At 45.4% G+C, this 12,545-nt stretch overlaps 1 protein-coding gene and 1 long non-coding RNA gene across 8 annotated transcripts in view; one reads left to right on the forward strand and one right to left on the reverse strand.

The window, feature by feature from the left end:
• SFXN1 (sideroflexin 1) overlaps nucleotides 1-12,545 on the forward strand; it is a 42,565-nt gene that overhangs the window by 11,020 nt on the left and 19,000 nt on the right. Inside the window, exons 1-3 of one of the 7 annotated variants that reach the window (XM_064671801.1) lie at nucleotides 6,467-6,484; nucleotides 7,196-7,304; nucleotides 8,628-8,706. The exons of 2 other annotated variants lie outside the window; for them this stretch is intronic. The gene's annotated coding sequence lies outside the window, so the exon portion shown is untranslated. Of the gene's footprint in view, nucleotides 1-6,466; nucleotides 6,485-7,195; nucleotides 7,305-7,848; nucleotides 7,948-8,627; nucleotides 8,707-12,545 lie in introns of those variants that run through there. 4 more of the 7 variants (XM_064671792.1, XM_064671793.1, XM_064671796.1 and 1 more) reach the window with 4 other exon arrangements.
• Nucleotides 5,913-7,774, reverse strand: LOC135422557 (uncharacterized). The gene is made up of 2 exons (XR_010434526.1): nucleotides 6,203-7,774; nucleotides 5,913-6,092 (listed from the first exon to the last, which is right to left on the reverse strand). It is a non-coding gene; the product is annotated as an uncharacterized LOC135422557 (long non-coding RNA).

Below are 12,545 nucleotides of genomic sequence, written 5' to 3' on the forward strand. Positions count from 1 at the left end.
TTCAAAACCTAATCTACATCAACAAATACAAAATATCTCAAAATTTCTGATCATTTCACTGACAAATGTAGACACTGGATGTACTGCTGAATTTTGTATTCTAAGCCATGTATATAAAAACCCTACAGGGCTGATTGCTGAGGACCTACTATATGAAATGGCTCATAATCTAGTAAATCAACACAAAAATACAGACTGAGCCATTCCTTCCCAATTTAGGCTTTATTTGCATATGCTTTTTTTTTTTTTTAATAGTGTATAGCTTTCATTTTTTCTTTCACTCCACACTGGACAGACATTTTAGGCCCTCAGAAAAAAATTGAATATATGAATAAAAGAAAGTCACGGGAAAAAATGACAGCAATTTTCATGTTAAAGATGGCTTTGACATATTAATTAGTATATCAGAAATGAAATAAAGCCAGTGATACAGAATGATTCATTAGAATGATATTAATCTGAGAAATAATTAATTCGGAGGGGATGGATAAAAAGCATACAAATAGATATATTAGCTGCAAAACTCTTCAGCAATGACTGTGACAGTGATTTCTAGCAGCAGTGGATGAGACTGTGGATAATACAATTTTCTCAGCAGATGGTTTGGTAGGTGGCACTCTCTCCTAAGCTGGTGTTACAGATTTACTCCTGAGCTGCCTGCCAGAATCAAATAGATCCTAACCCATATTCCAGCCCAACCCCTGACTGTTGGATGGAGAACTGTTTAATAGAAGATTTGTGTGGTTTTCTAATGCAGGACATGTGATGATGAAGAGTGTCCTTGGTACCTACAACAAGTGAGCAACAGTTTGCCCTAGAGCTGATTATTAAATTCACATTATTACACATCCAGCATGGTCAGACTTCACAGCTTTGCCACTGGCAGGCTACAAATCCTTGAATTAAAGATAATTACACTAATACTTACCAAAAAAAGAGAAGCATCACTTCTTGCTCATAGTGAAGACTGACAGCAGCATTTCAGACCTTCACTGCAAGGAGCCACAGGAGCCCAGCCAGGGCTCTCTGCATGGGGAGCAGCCCCAGGGTGCCCAAGGAGCACAGCAGGTCCAGCTGTGGTAGAGAGGGTCAACCAGCAGTCCAGCAATGACCAGACCACTCCATATGTCCCACTGCTGAAGCTCTGTCTCAGGCAGCATTTTCCCATCTGCAGCTCCCCAGACAACCCTGCTGTGGTTTCAATGTCGCAGTTCCACCTTCAGGTTCTGGAATTAAACTGTTCTCCAAGGCAAGATGCTGGTTGTCAAAGTCAAGTCACACAGTCTGGGCTTGATGGCAGTCAGAAACATTCCACCAAGCTCAGTGAAACACTGGGACAAGAATCCAAACAAGAATCCATTCTGAGGTCTAAACTCTGGGCTGCTCCACTCCTCGTGACAAACTTTCATTCAAACTTTTGAAAAACCCACTGATCCAACTGGATTACCCCAAACTACAGTATAATCCTAAATCCACTTTCACCCTAGCTCATCAGGCAGGACTGCTTCATCCCACAACATGGGTAACATCTCCCTCTGGATCCCGCCTCGATGCCCTTGGCTTTTCCCTGCCCTGTGTTGCAAAGAGCCATTGCTGACACAGTCTCTAACAGAAAGTACTTTCCCAGGCTGGAAATGTTCCCTGAGTTTCACCATCCATTTGTCAACATCTGTCCCAAGGTCAGGGGCCTTCCAAGCCAGCCAGTTCTCCCTGCTCCCTTCCTGCAAAGCCACAGGGGCTGGGCTTTGCAAGTCAGGGCTCAGCTTCACCAACACAGGCATCCAGTGTCTCTTCCTCAGTCCACCAAAACAGTCCCCTCCATTTAGGAGACACTAAAATCAGGGATGTCTTCTAGATACAAGTTCCATTTCAGGAAAGGCTATAGGATCTGTTCCTATCTACTTTCTAGTTTTACTTTTCCCCCTGCTCTTTACAGTGATTTTCTCCTGTGATTTTCTCAGCATTTTGTTCTAAGAATTTCCCCTGTGTCTTTAGGAACTATGGACAGCTCATCCAGGATTTTTCCATTGTTTTCTTGCATTTTTCCACACTCAGTGCCAGCACAGTCATCAGCAGAAAAATCCAGCACAGTGCACAGGCAGTTTCACCAACCAGCAGAACCTCAGGGGAGCCAAGAGAGCCACCAGAGCCTGTGACTGATGGGACCCAACTGGGACGAGGAGCAATGGCCTCAAATTGCTCCAGGGGAGGTTTAGATTAGATATTAGAAAAAATTTCTTCACCCAAAGGGTTGTCAAGTCCTGGAACAGGCTGCCCAGGGCAGTGGTGGAGTCACCATCCCTGGAGGGATTTAAAAGACACACAGATGTGGATCTTGGGGATGTGGATGAGTGGTGGCCTTGGGAGTGCTGGGGGAACAGTTGGACTTCATCACAGAGGTCTTTTCCAACCTAAATGATTCTATGATTCTATCTTCTTAGGAATTTCACATGCCTTTGTAGGATTTTCCTAGTGATCTCTGGGAATATACCCTCCAGCTTTCAAGGAGTTTCCGCCCAGCTTTCAGGAAATTTCATGTTGCCTTCTAGGAAACCTCCCCACTGCTTTCCAAGTGTTTCTTTCCCCTTACCAGGAACTTAGATTCTCTTTCTAGGAATTTCCACATGCTTTCAACAAATCCCTAATGACCTTCTAGAAATTTCCCTGATGCTTTTTAGTAATTGTGTTCTATTTATAACAATTCCTTTCGGTTTCCAGAATTTCCCTTCTGCTCTTTAGAAATTTGCAGCAGCTTTCTAAGAACTGTGCATTTCTTTCTAGGATTCCTCCATTGCTTTATAGCAATTCCTCCTTACTTCATAAGAAATTCCCTCTAGCTTTCCGGGAATTTGTAGCCAATTTTCTCAGATTTCACATTTTGTTTTCCTGGAGTCCTCCCACAGCTTTCTAGGAATTCAGTTTTGCTTTCTAAGAATTTCCCATGGTTTTTCCAGGAGTTGCCTGTAGTTTTGTAGGACTTTCATGTGGTTTTCTAAACATTTTCCATACCTTTATAGGAATTTCATGCTGCTATGAATCTCTCACCACTCTCTAGGCACTCCTATCACCTTTCAGGTATATCTATCATGCCGTGACACAGTGTCAAGTGCTGTTCCATGCTGTTTGTGCTGCTGCATGTGGTGACATGCTGTGTGCTATTCCAAGTTGTCCTGTGGTGTCTTGTTTTGTCATATGTTGTGCTGCCATGCCTTGTTCTCATCTGTTTGCTCGTGTTGCTGCAAGCAACGTTTTGTGTGTCTTCTGCTTCTGCATCCTAAGTTCCACCCTATGTGCCTGCAAGAATAAACATTTGAGAGTTCCTATTTTTAACTGCTATTTTATAAAGCCATTAGAAAAACTCAGGAGCAGAAAGTATAAGGATTCAGCAATATCTGGCCTCTAGATGACGACGAAAAAAATTGTCAAGTCTGGTTGGAGCAGTTTTAAGATCCTGTGGCTGTTCCATGTGCCCTATGGGATATTCCTGCACCTCCTCTTGCCCCCACAGGTGCATATTGACATCCCAGATCCCTCAGCCTAGTCAAGGGTCTTGCTGCCAACAGCAGCTGGCACAGATGCACAGATGCTTCAGGGCACAGACGATCTCACAAGAGGCATTTATAAAATAGCCACATCATAGAGGAAATGGCTTCCTAATCCCCTTGAAAGGCTGGTTTATCCCTTTAAACATAGTTTTATGTCCCTTCTAAATGCAGATTGGCTTTTCATCTTCATTTTCTTCCATTCTTATCCAATATAACTATGCATCTAGAGAAATAGGAAAATTGAGTGTGCATCAATTTAGCTTGGCACAGTATAGCATGAGTAACCTAGAGCTGAGTTCAAATATTGCAGATGGAGCCAAAACATTTAAGTGATTTTGTAAGTAACACTCTCTCAGCTTATATAAGAGTTTTATTACAATTTATATTGCCAAAAAGTGTAGTGTTACTTGTCCGTTTGATCAAATTTCCCAAGATAATAGTTTATTCCTCATCCGCTGAGAATGAAAAAAACGGGTGATGGTTTTGATATACTGGCACAGCCTCACAGGCATCTCTGGTTCATTTACAGAAATAATCCTTGAACTCTCCCAGACTGTACTGACGTCCTTTCCACTCTGGGCTTTGGATTTTCTACATAAAATTAATGTACATTACGTCAGGAGACCACAGGAAATGCTGTATATACGTGGTTCACCTTGCCCAGCATTCTGCTCCTGATGGCAAAATCCAGCACAAAGCCTTCACAGGCACTTCCCATCAAGTGGTAATGCACAGTCCCCAGAAATGTTTCTGGTTTCTTCTGGCAAACCCCTGATAACGCCCAGCTTGGTGCCAAGGCCAGTTTCTGATACCATATTCCAGAGCCAGCAGCTGAATACACCACAGTTCCTTGCACTGTACCCTCAGGAATGACACCACATCATTCCCCACCTGCTCTACAACCACTTTTTTCATGGAACAGATAAGTCTTGACATCTCCCACGCTTGTCTTTACTCTCTGACTGCACTGTTTATCATCCAGGGTTTGGAATTCCTGGTCCTGCAGTGCCACTTACTGGACATTTATGTTCATAAAATCAATGTGCAGCAGCTCTTCATTTTCTCTATTGATTCCCACAGCCAATTTGAAATGGAGAAAACCAAAAAACACTAATGACCATTTAGGAATACAGGAGAGCTTGAGAAAAGCAAATAGAGTAAAACTCATTTCTTAGATGAGGCAGTAATTATAGAGGAATAGAAATCCTCCTTTTCTGGTCACTGTAGAGAAGAATTTGCCCTGTAATAGTCTGGGAATTCTTCCAGGTGGAAACATGCGGAGGATTAAATTCATCCCTAGTTCAATAAATACATCTGGGGATTTGCAGGAATCTTATTAATATATTCCTTGGGAAATAAGGCAACTGAAAGGAATGCTTCAAAAGGAGCTGAGGTAGGGCTTATTTGATTAATCCAGTCATACTCTCTAGGCACGTGTTTTCTGTATGTACCATTAGTACTTGGCTGTAATTTAACAAGGAAGACACTACACTCTGCATGAACCTGTAAGAAAACACACACTTGTGTTCACCCATGAGGTACTGACTGATCACATGAGACTGGCTGTGTAGGAGTCTTTTGGGGCAAGGACTTTTGAAGAACAAGTCCACAATATTGAGGTTTAGATCCATGTGCTCAAAACCATATTCTGGTGTCTGTCCCTCCTGATTCTCCAAGGTAGAGAGCTGGCTGGAGACCATGGGAGCCCCTTCAGCCCACCCACCCAACCTTCTGCTCATGGAAGGCACCAGTAAGATCAGTACACCAGGCCTCAGTGTAGAACAGAAACAGGATCAGGCCAAAACCCCCATGTGAATCTGGGAGCTGGCACATCCTCTTAGATTCTGCATTTTTTAATACAGCCAAAAATATTATACTGTAAAAATTATTGCAGATGAAAAAACACATGTAGTCAGAGGTCAGATACTTTTTGTGACTCCTCAAATTCACCCACTTGCCTGGCAGTTTGTAGCTCATGAGCAATTGATGGTGGTTGCTCAGAGCCATCTCAAAACTTTTCAGGATTCCTGGCAAAATATCAGATTTGTTTCTCAGCAATGAGAGAAAATACTCGTCTAGTGAAAGAGAAGTTATGTAGCTGTTCAAAACCATCTGCACTGAGTATAGAGCAAATTATTAACTAGAGGAATGAATGCAGCTTTGCATGTACAAACTCAGAGAAAGAATTTAGGTATTCATACATCTACATTAGAAAGTCTGCAAGCAGAATTTCAATTGTAAAATGCAGAAACGACCCAGGTGTGCTTTTAAAGCAGATTAACAAGTTAGTATCTTTGGCATATAAGAAAATTATTAGAGGCAGAACACATCAGTCCTCAGAATGTAAACCATATACCACAACACCAGTTATACCCACAGACAACTAATTTATTTCTGTGCACGACATCCAGCTGTTTCCATTTTCTGAAGAAGGTATCTTTCCTGCTCAGTCATTGCAACATTTTTAGCAACAAGTGTTATGGCCAGATACCATCAAAGATATATTCAGTGTTGGATCTGTCAGTGGTCGTGGAGACTGGGATGTGCCTGACAAGATTAAAAAGAATTAAAGACACTAGCAGGGAAGTACACAAATCGTGCACAAATTTTGTTGTGCAAGAAAAATGCAGTGCAAGGGTATCAGTGCTAGTTTTTACTCTTTCATGATGGACTCTAGTGGGTCGGATTGGCACGGTCTGAGCCATGCTGAGCTGGGGGGGACCTGTCAGGTTGGTACTGGTTGGTACTGGTCAGTACTGGTCAGTACTGGTCAGGTCGGGTCCTTTTGAGTCAGTATTGATCGGGTCGGTACTGGTAGGTCCTGGTCAGGTGGGCACTGGTTGGGCCGGGTCGGTATTGATCGGGTCTGGTTGGCACCCAAGGGAGCAGTGTCATCCTACAAAGGGCGCTCCCCACACCCGTGGCAGCTGCAGGACAAGGTGCCCACCGCCATGATCCTGCCCGGGCTGACCCCCTGCCCTCCCCGTGGCTGTGGCCTGCCCCCGCCAATCCCAGAGGTGCCTGTTCACATCCCTGTGCTCACCCTGTGCCCCTGCCAGCCCCAGGGACAGTGTCACCTGTCGTGACATGTTGAGTTACAGACCGTGGGAGTGAGGCAGAAGGTTGCACAGTACAGATGTGGACTTCGGGAAGTGAAAGAGGAAAACAGAAGGGTTGAAATTCCTGAGTGTTTCCACTGTCACAGCAGCCCAGCCACCCCTGGGAGTAACAGAAAGAAGGAAAGTTACAGTGGCGAGGCCACCATTTGTCCCAGTGCTGATTTCCTCTTCCACAGCTGCATCCAGAACATCAGTTCTGGGTACCAGCAGCTTTGAATTGCTTAAATAGAGATGAAGACACATCCTGCCCTGAAAAACATGGACAAAATAACAGAACCACGATGTGCAGATTAGAGTGTTGCTGCTTTGAGCCTAGGAACAGGCTGAGTCCAAGAGAAAAGCAACAGTGATGCTTTTATAGGAGCACTGCTGCCTTCCCAGTGCCCATATCACACACCAGGGTTATGGGTTGGGAACCCAGCTGAGGAAGGGATGTACTGCTTGAGTGTGAGCAAGCCCAGCAAGGGGGTGACAGTGACACGTGGATAATCCTTATGTGGCTGGTAATGCATTTTTTATCTCCTCCTTTAGGGGAGAGTGACGTGACAAGGCCTCTTGTACTTGAGCAACCTTCAAAGCAGCCTCCTGAGCTGTTGGTGCTGTCCTCATACAAAGCAGTTTATTGTCATCTCATCGCCAGGTTTGGGGTCTTTAGTGTGCTTGGGTTTCTAATAATAAACCTGTAACAACAATCCCAATCCAGTGCAGCCCGGAAGAGACCGAGGTCAGACCTCATCGGGGTCTGCAGCTTCCTCACGAGGGGCAGCAGAGGGGCAGCTGTGACCAGGGACAGGACCTGAGGGAACAGCCGGAGCTGTGCCAGGGGAAGTTTAGGCTGGATGTTAGGAAAAGGTTCTTCTCCCAGAGGGTGGTTGGGCTCCCAGGGAAGCCTGATACAGCTCAAGGAGCGTTTGGACAACGCTCTCGGGCACATGGTGGGATTGTTGGGGGTGTCCAGTGCAGAGCCAGGAGTGGGACTCTGATGATCCCTGTCGGTCCCTTCCAGCTCAGGAGATTCTATGGAATAATTAATGTAATTAACTGTGAGAGAACTGTGAGGCACTCCGGGCAGCTCCGGTGCCCCAGGGGAGCTGGCGGGCGGGCGGAGGGCGAGGCTGCCCTGGGCGCTGCCCGCACGCCGCGGCCCTGCCGGGCCCTGCCCCGCCGGGGCGGAGCGAGGCGGAGCCGGGCGGCCCCGCCGCCTCCCCCGGGCCCTCGCCCGCGCTGCCGAGCGAGGCTCTTCCGGGCAGCGGGGCCAGGGCGGCGCGGGGCCGGCGGCCGCGGTGAGTACCGGGGCCGGGGATGGGCCGCGGGCGGAGGAGCCACTGCCGATGTCACCCCCACTGCTGTACCGCCGGCTGGGCGGGGACACAGCCCCCCGTGTCGCCTCAGCCCTCTCCACGGGACACCAGCCCCGCGTGTCGCCCCATCCCCTCCGCAGGGGACCAGCCCCATCGGTCTCCTCTGTCACCCCGGCAGAGGCCCTGATCTGTTTGTCACCCCTGTCCCCTCCACAGGGGTCCAGCCCCGTGTGTCATTTTGTTCACTCTGTAGGGGTCTCTGCTCTGTACGTCACCCCGTCCCCTCCACAGGCACCCAGCCCTATCTGCCACCTCAGTCCCCTCCATAGGGGACCAGCCCCCCATGCCACCTCCTGGTCCCTCTGCAAGGGCCCAGCCCCATCTGTCACCTCTGCTACCTCTGCAGAGACCCCGATCTATTTGTCACCCTGTCCCCTCCACTGGGTCCGGCCCCATGTGTTATCCTATCCCTTCCTCAGGGTCCCAGCTCCATGTGTCACCCTGTCCTTGTGGAAGCAAGGCTGGGCATTGGCAGTGCCACACAGCTGGCACTGTGGGGCTACCTCCTCCCTGCACACATCGCAGCTCCCTGCTTCCCCACCTGCTCCCAAAATCTCCCCCTGACCACTCGCTCTCCCCTGAGCATGGGCTCTGTGTCACAGGGATTGCGTGGCAGCTGCACAGATCCCAGGCCTGCAGGATCGTCCTTTCCAGGGGAGGAATACACCAAATAACTTCAAGGTCAGATACCTGATAGCCAGAGATAGGGATTTTAATTATGAGTATTGATATTTTTATTTTTTTTAATTATAAACAATTTATTTTTATTATAATGGGAAGGGGGGGGGAAGACTGGCTTTGTATCACTGCACAATTAAAAAATCACCCGTATGGATCCTGTTAGAAAAAGATACATAAAATAGTGAAAAAGTACAGAAAAGGGCCATGAACATGCCTGGGTAGAGCCAAACCTCCTGCAGTTTACCAGTGGGGGTGTTAGAAACTAAGGAGCAGAAACAAGCTTGCAGCAATCAGGACTGAAATAAGAGCTTGCACTAACCCTGTTTAGCAAAGAAGGTTTATTTTTCTGAATGTGGAGATGAGGTGGACACGTGTCATCTCTCTGTGATCTACCTCATGTTTGATGGGGATGGGAAAAGAAGTGGCAGATTGAAAGCCGACACTGCTGAGTTGGCTGCAGGAGCCTCTAACATCTGGAGGTGGCTTTAGTGCAGAATGACGAAATCTCTGGTCCAGTTACACTCCGAAGATGGCTCCTGTTTTGAGGAGAGAGCCCCAGCAGCAGGCTCGATCCGTTTCACCCAGTCTGCTGCTTCTGTTGCTAGGCTACAAGTGGGATGTACATTTATAAGCAAAAGAAGAAAAAAAAAAACAAGCATCTTGTAGTGTTGCCATGATTTGCCTTCTCCAGCGTTTCATTTAGGATTGCAATAGGAAAAATCATAGTGCAGACAAAGATGGTTTTTTTCCTCTGGTGATTTAAGTAGGTATTTGATGGTAGAAGCTGCTTTGGGGAATGAAAACTTGGCAAGTGGCTTTGTTAACATTTGGTGTAAGAACATTGCATCATACTTCTCCCAGTCATCAGCTGTGCTGCTTATTTCAAACTGTGGCAGCAAACTAGTGCAAATAGAGGAATACCAAATACCATTGCTTACCAACCCTGGTAAGTCTGCTATGTGCTCTTTTGCCACCACACAAAAATGCTTTTTTTCCCTAGAAGTTCTTATTTGAACTAATTAACTGCCCTGACTGACATCCCTGGAGAAGGCCTCGTGTTCTCTTCTTTGCCAGAGCAATTAAACTGTGGGTAGTAGCTGGGTTTGCCTTTCCGCTGTTGCTTTGCCAATGTGTTGCAGTTTTAAAGTAGAACAAATCACCTTTTACTAATGGGAGGGTGGTTAATCCTCTGTCTTTTCTCCTAAGCCAACACAGCAGCCATTTGGGTGGCCATTGAGGAAAACTGGGCATTGGAAAAGAAAAATCTGAGTTTGTTCAGACAAAGGAGCCCCAAAAAAGAACATTGTGTTATTTGAGGAATAAAGAGGCCTAACAAGACCTCTGAGTATTTCTCTATAAAAGCAGCATGCAAAAGAAAGGAAATGTTTCAAAAGAGCTCAACTGTGCAAAAACAAACAACAATTTGGTGCAAGGGACACTTTGCTAATAAACATGTTGGAGGAAGAAGAGCTGTTCTTCTCCCCATTTTATAGCAGCAAGTACTTTTCTCGACCTCAGGGGTTTCCAGCCTACATCTCATTTTGCAGAGCAGAGCACGGATAGCTGGACATCAGGCTGTTAAGGCACTGCTTTGAAAAATAGAGATTTAGGGGCCTAAGTGTGTCAAATCTATTTTTTCTCTCTCCCAATGAGTCTGCACATAAAATGTCAGAAGCATCTGACTCTAACTTTTGAACTATTCCTGTAATAAAGAATCCTAAAGAGTTCTGTTAAGAAAGAGGTAATGCTGTTACCTTCTATTTTTACTGGATTTTCAGGGAAAAGCCTGACTCTCATCTTTTTAAAAAGGAATTCTTAGTTGCCTCTAGGAGATTTTGCGAATGATGATCTGATCTGAGCACCTTTGCATCACCTGAACTTAGGGATTTGAGTCCTGGTAAAGGACACCACACAGGTTATACCTTTCTTTCACTTTTTGTGTTGGCTCACTTGCCCTCCTGTGTGCAGGCTGGTTAGAATTCTCTTTTAAGCTGGAATACCCAGCACATTCCATGTTTTGTAACTGAGAATTGCAGGTTGTAGTTTGGGAGTTTGGGAGATGTCACAATATGCATTATCACAATTATATCTGCACTACTTTTGGATGTAGAATTCTCTTCAGACTTCTCTCTGGGTTCACAGTTATATCACCATGAAATTTCTTTTTCTATCACCCTACTCCCAGTTTTAGCTTAGATACTGGAAAGAACTGACGAAGTTTCTTACTTATGGAGTGCATTTTTTTCAGGGCTGGGGTTAAAATACAAGGTGTCAGTGACATAAGAAAATATAAATGTTTCCAAGCAGGGTAGCAAAGCTGCTTTTCATCATTTATGTGCTGCTGCTTGAGTTCAAGTTGCCCAGAATTTCCAAGACCATGTGCCCATCTGGATTTTTCAGTCACGCAATACAGTTTATAGATGGTATAAAAAAATGATCAAATGTCTGAGTTGTTCAAAATTGTGTGGTATGTCACTGTCTGAAATATATTACATAGTAATTGCTACTCTCTTAGGTGTTGCTTTGATTTGAAAAGTGGTTGCATGACCTTCAATGGGATGTTTAAAACATGAACTTTGAAAAGGAACTGCAGAGAGTTGAACTCCTGACAACTCCTGAATCTGCATTTTGTTTAATTGGTGCAACTGCTGTTGTTAACCTTTAAACAAGGTTTAAAGTTTTCTGCTGTTGCTGGTTTTGTGGCAAATCTAAACTTACTTAGCCTTTGTACCAAAAGTGTTCATCAGACTTTGTGCTGGTTTTGTATGTAATTATTATATTAGTAGAGGCCACTCTCCCTTATTCTTAAGCCCTTTTCCCCCCTGCAGTTAATATTACTATTAACCATTAGACCACAAACTGGCAGATGATTCTATCTGATCAGAGAGGGCAAGAAATTTGGGTATTCTTGGTGCTGGGGCTTCCAGCTCAGTTCATTGTCACTTTCTGATTGAAAATACAAGATGAAAAAGATAGTAAAAGCATTAATGATTTAAAATAAAGATTTCTGTATAAGAAGTTGAGAGTTTCTGTTCAGATAAACTAAGACCTTAGTCATCAGTGAGTTCTAATGTGCTTTTTATTAAGTTTTTATTTTCTGATTACTAGAGCTGGGAGAGCATTGGACGAAGGTGAGGAGGCAGCAGGGAGATCTGGAGAGAGAGCAGTAGAGAAATTTGCTGCAAAGCACTTGGGAAGTGCAGTTTTGCACAGTGGTATTCTCTCTGGGATCTGCCACCTGTATCCCCACATCTCATTGCCTCTGGTCTGCAGAACCATGTGCTGAGAAGGTGCCAAGCTTGGCTAGTTCTTTCACTTGACAGTCACAGAATCACAGAATGGTTTGGGTTGAAAGGGACCTTAAAGATCATCTCATTCCACCTCCTGCCGTGGGCAGGGACACCTTCCACCAGACCAGGTTGCTCCAAGCCCTGTCCAACCTGGTCTTGAACACTTCCAGGGGTGGGGCAGCCACAGCTTCTCTGGACAACCTGTGCCAAGGTCTCACCACCCTCAAAGTATAGACTTTTTTTCCCCAATATCCAATCTAACTTTTACTCTGTTGATTTGAAGCCATTCCTCCTTGTCCTGTCACTCCAGACCCTTGTAAATAGTCTCTCTCTACCTTTCTTGTAGGCTCCTTTCAGGTACTGGAAGGCCACAATTCAGACATCCCTAAGCATCTCTTCTCCAGGTTGAACAATCCCAATTCTCCCAGCCTTTCCTCGTAGGGGGAAAACACAGTCATGTATTTATGGAAAAATTTATGAACTCACAATCAGTTACAATTCTGAAAACACGCCTTGGTACACAGGAAAAGGCGCGGTGTGAAATAGGGG

This window comes from Pseudopipra pipra, chromosome 15, assembly GCF_036250125.1.
Source record: "Pseudopipra pipra isolate bDixPip1 chromosome 15, bDixPip1.hap1, whole genome shotgun sequence".
Taxonomy (NCBI): Eukaryota; Metazoa; Chordata; class Aves; order Passeriformes; family Pipridae; genus Pseudopipra; species Pseudopipra pipra.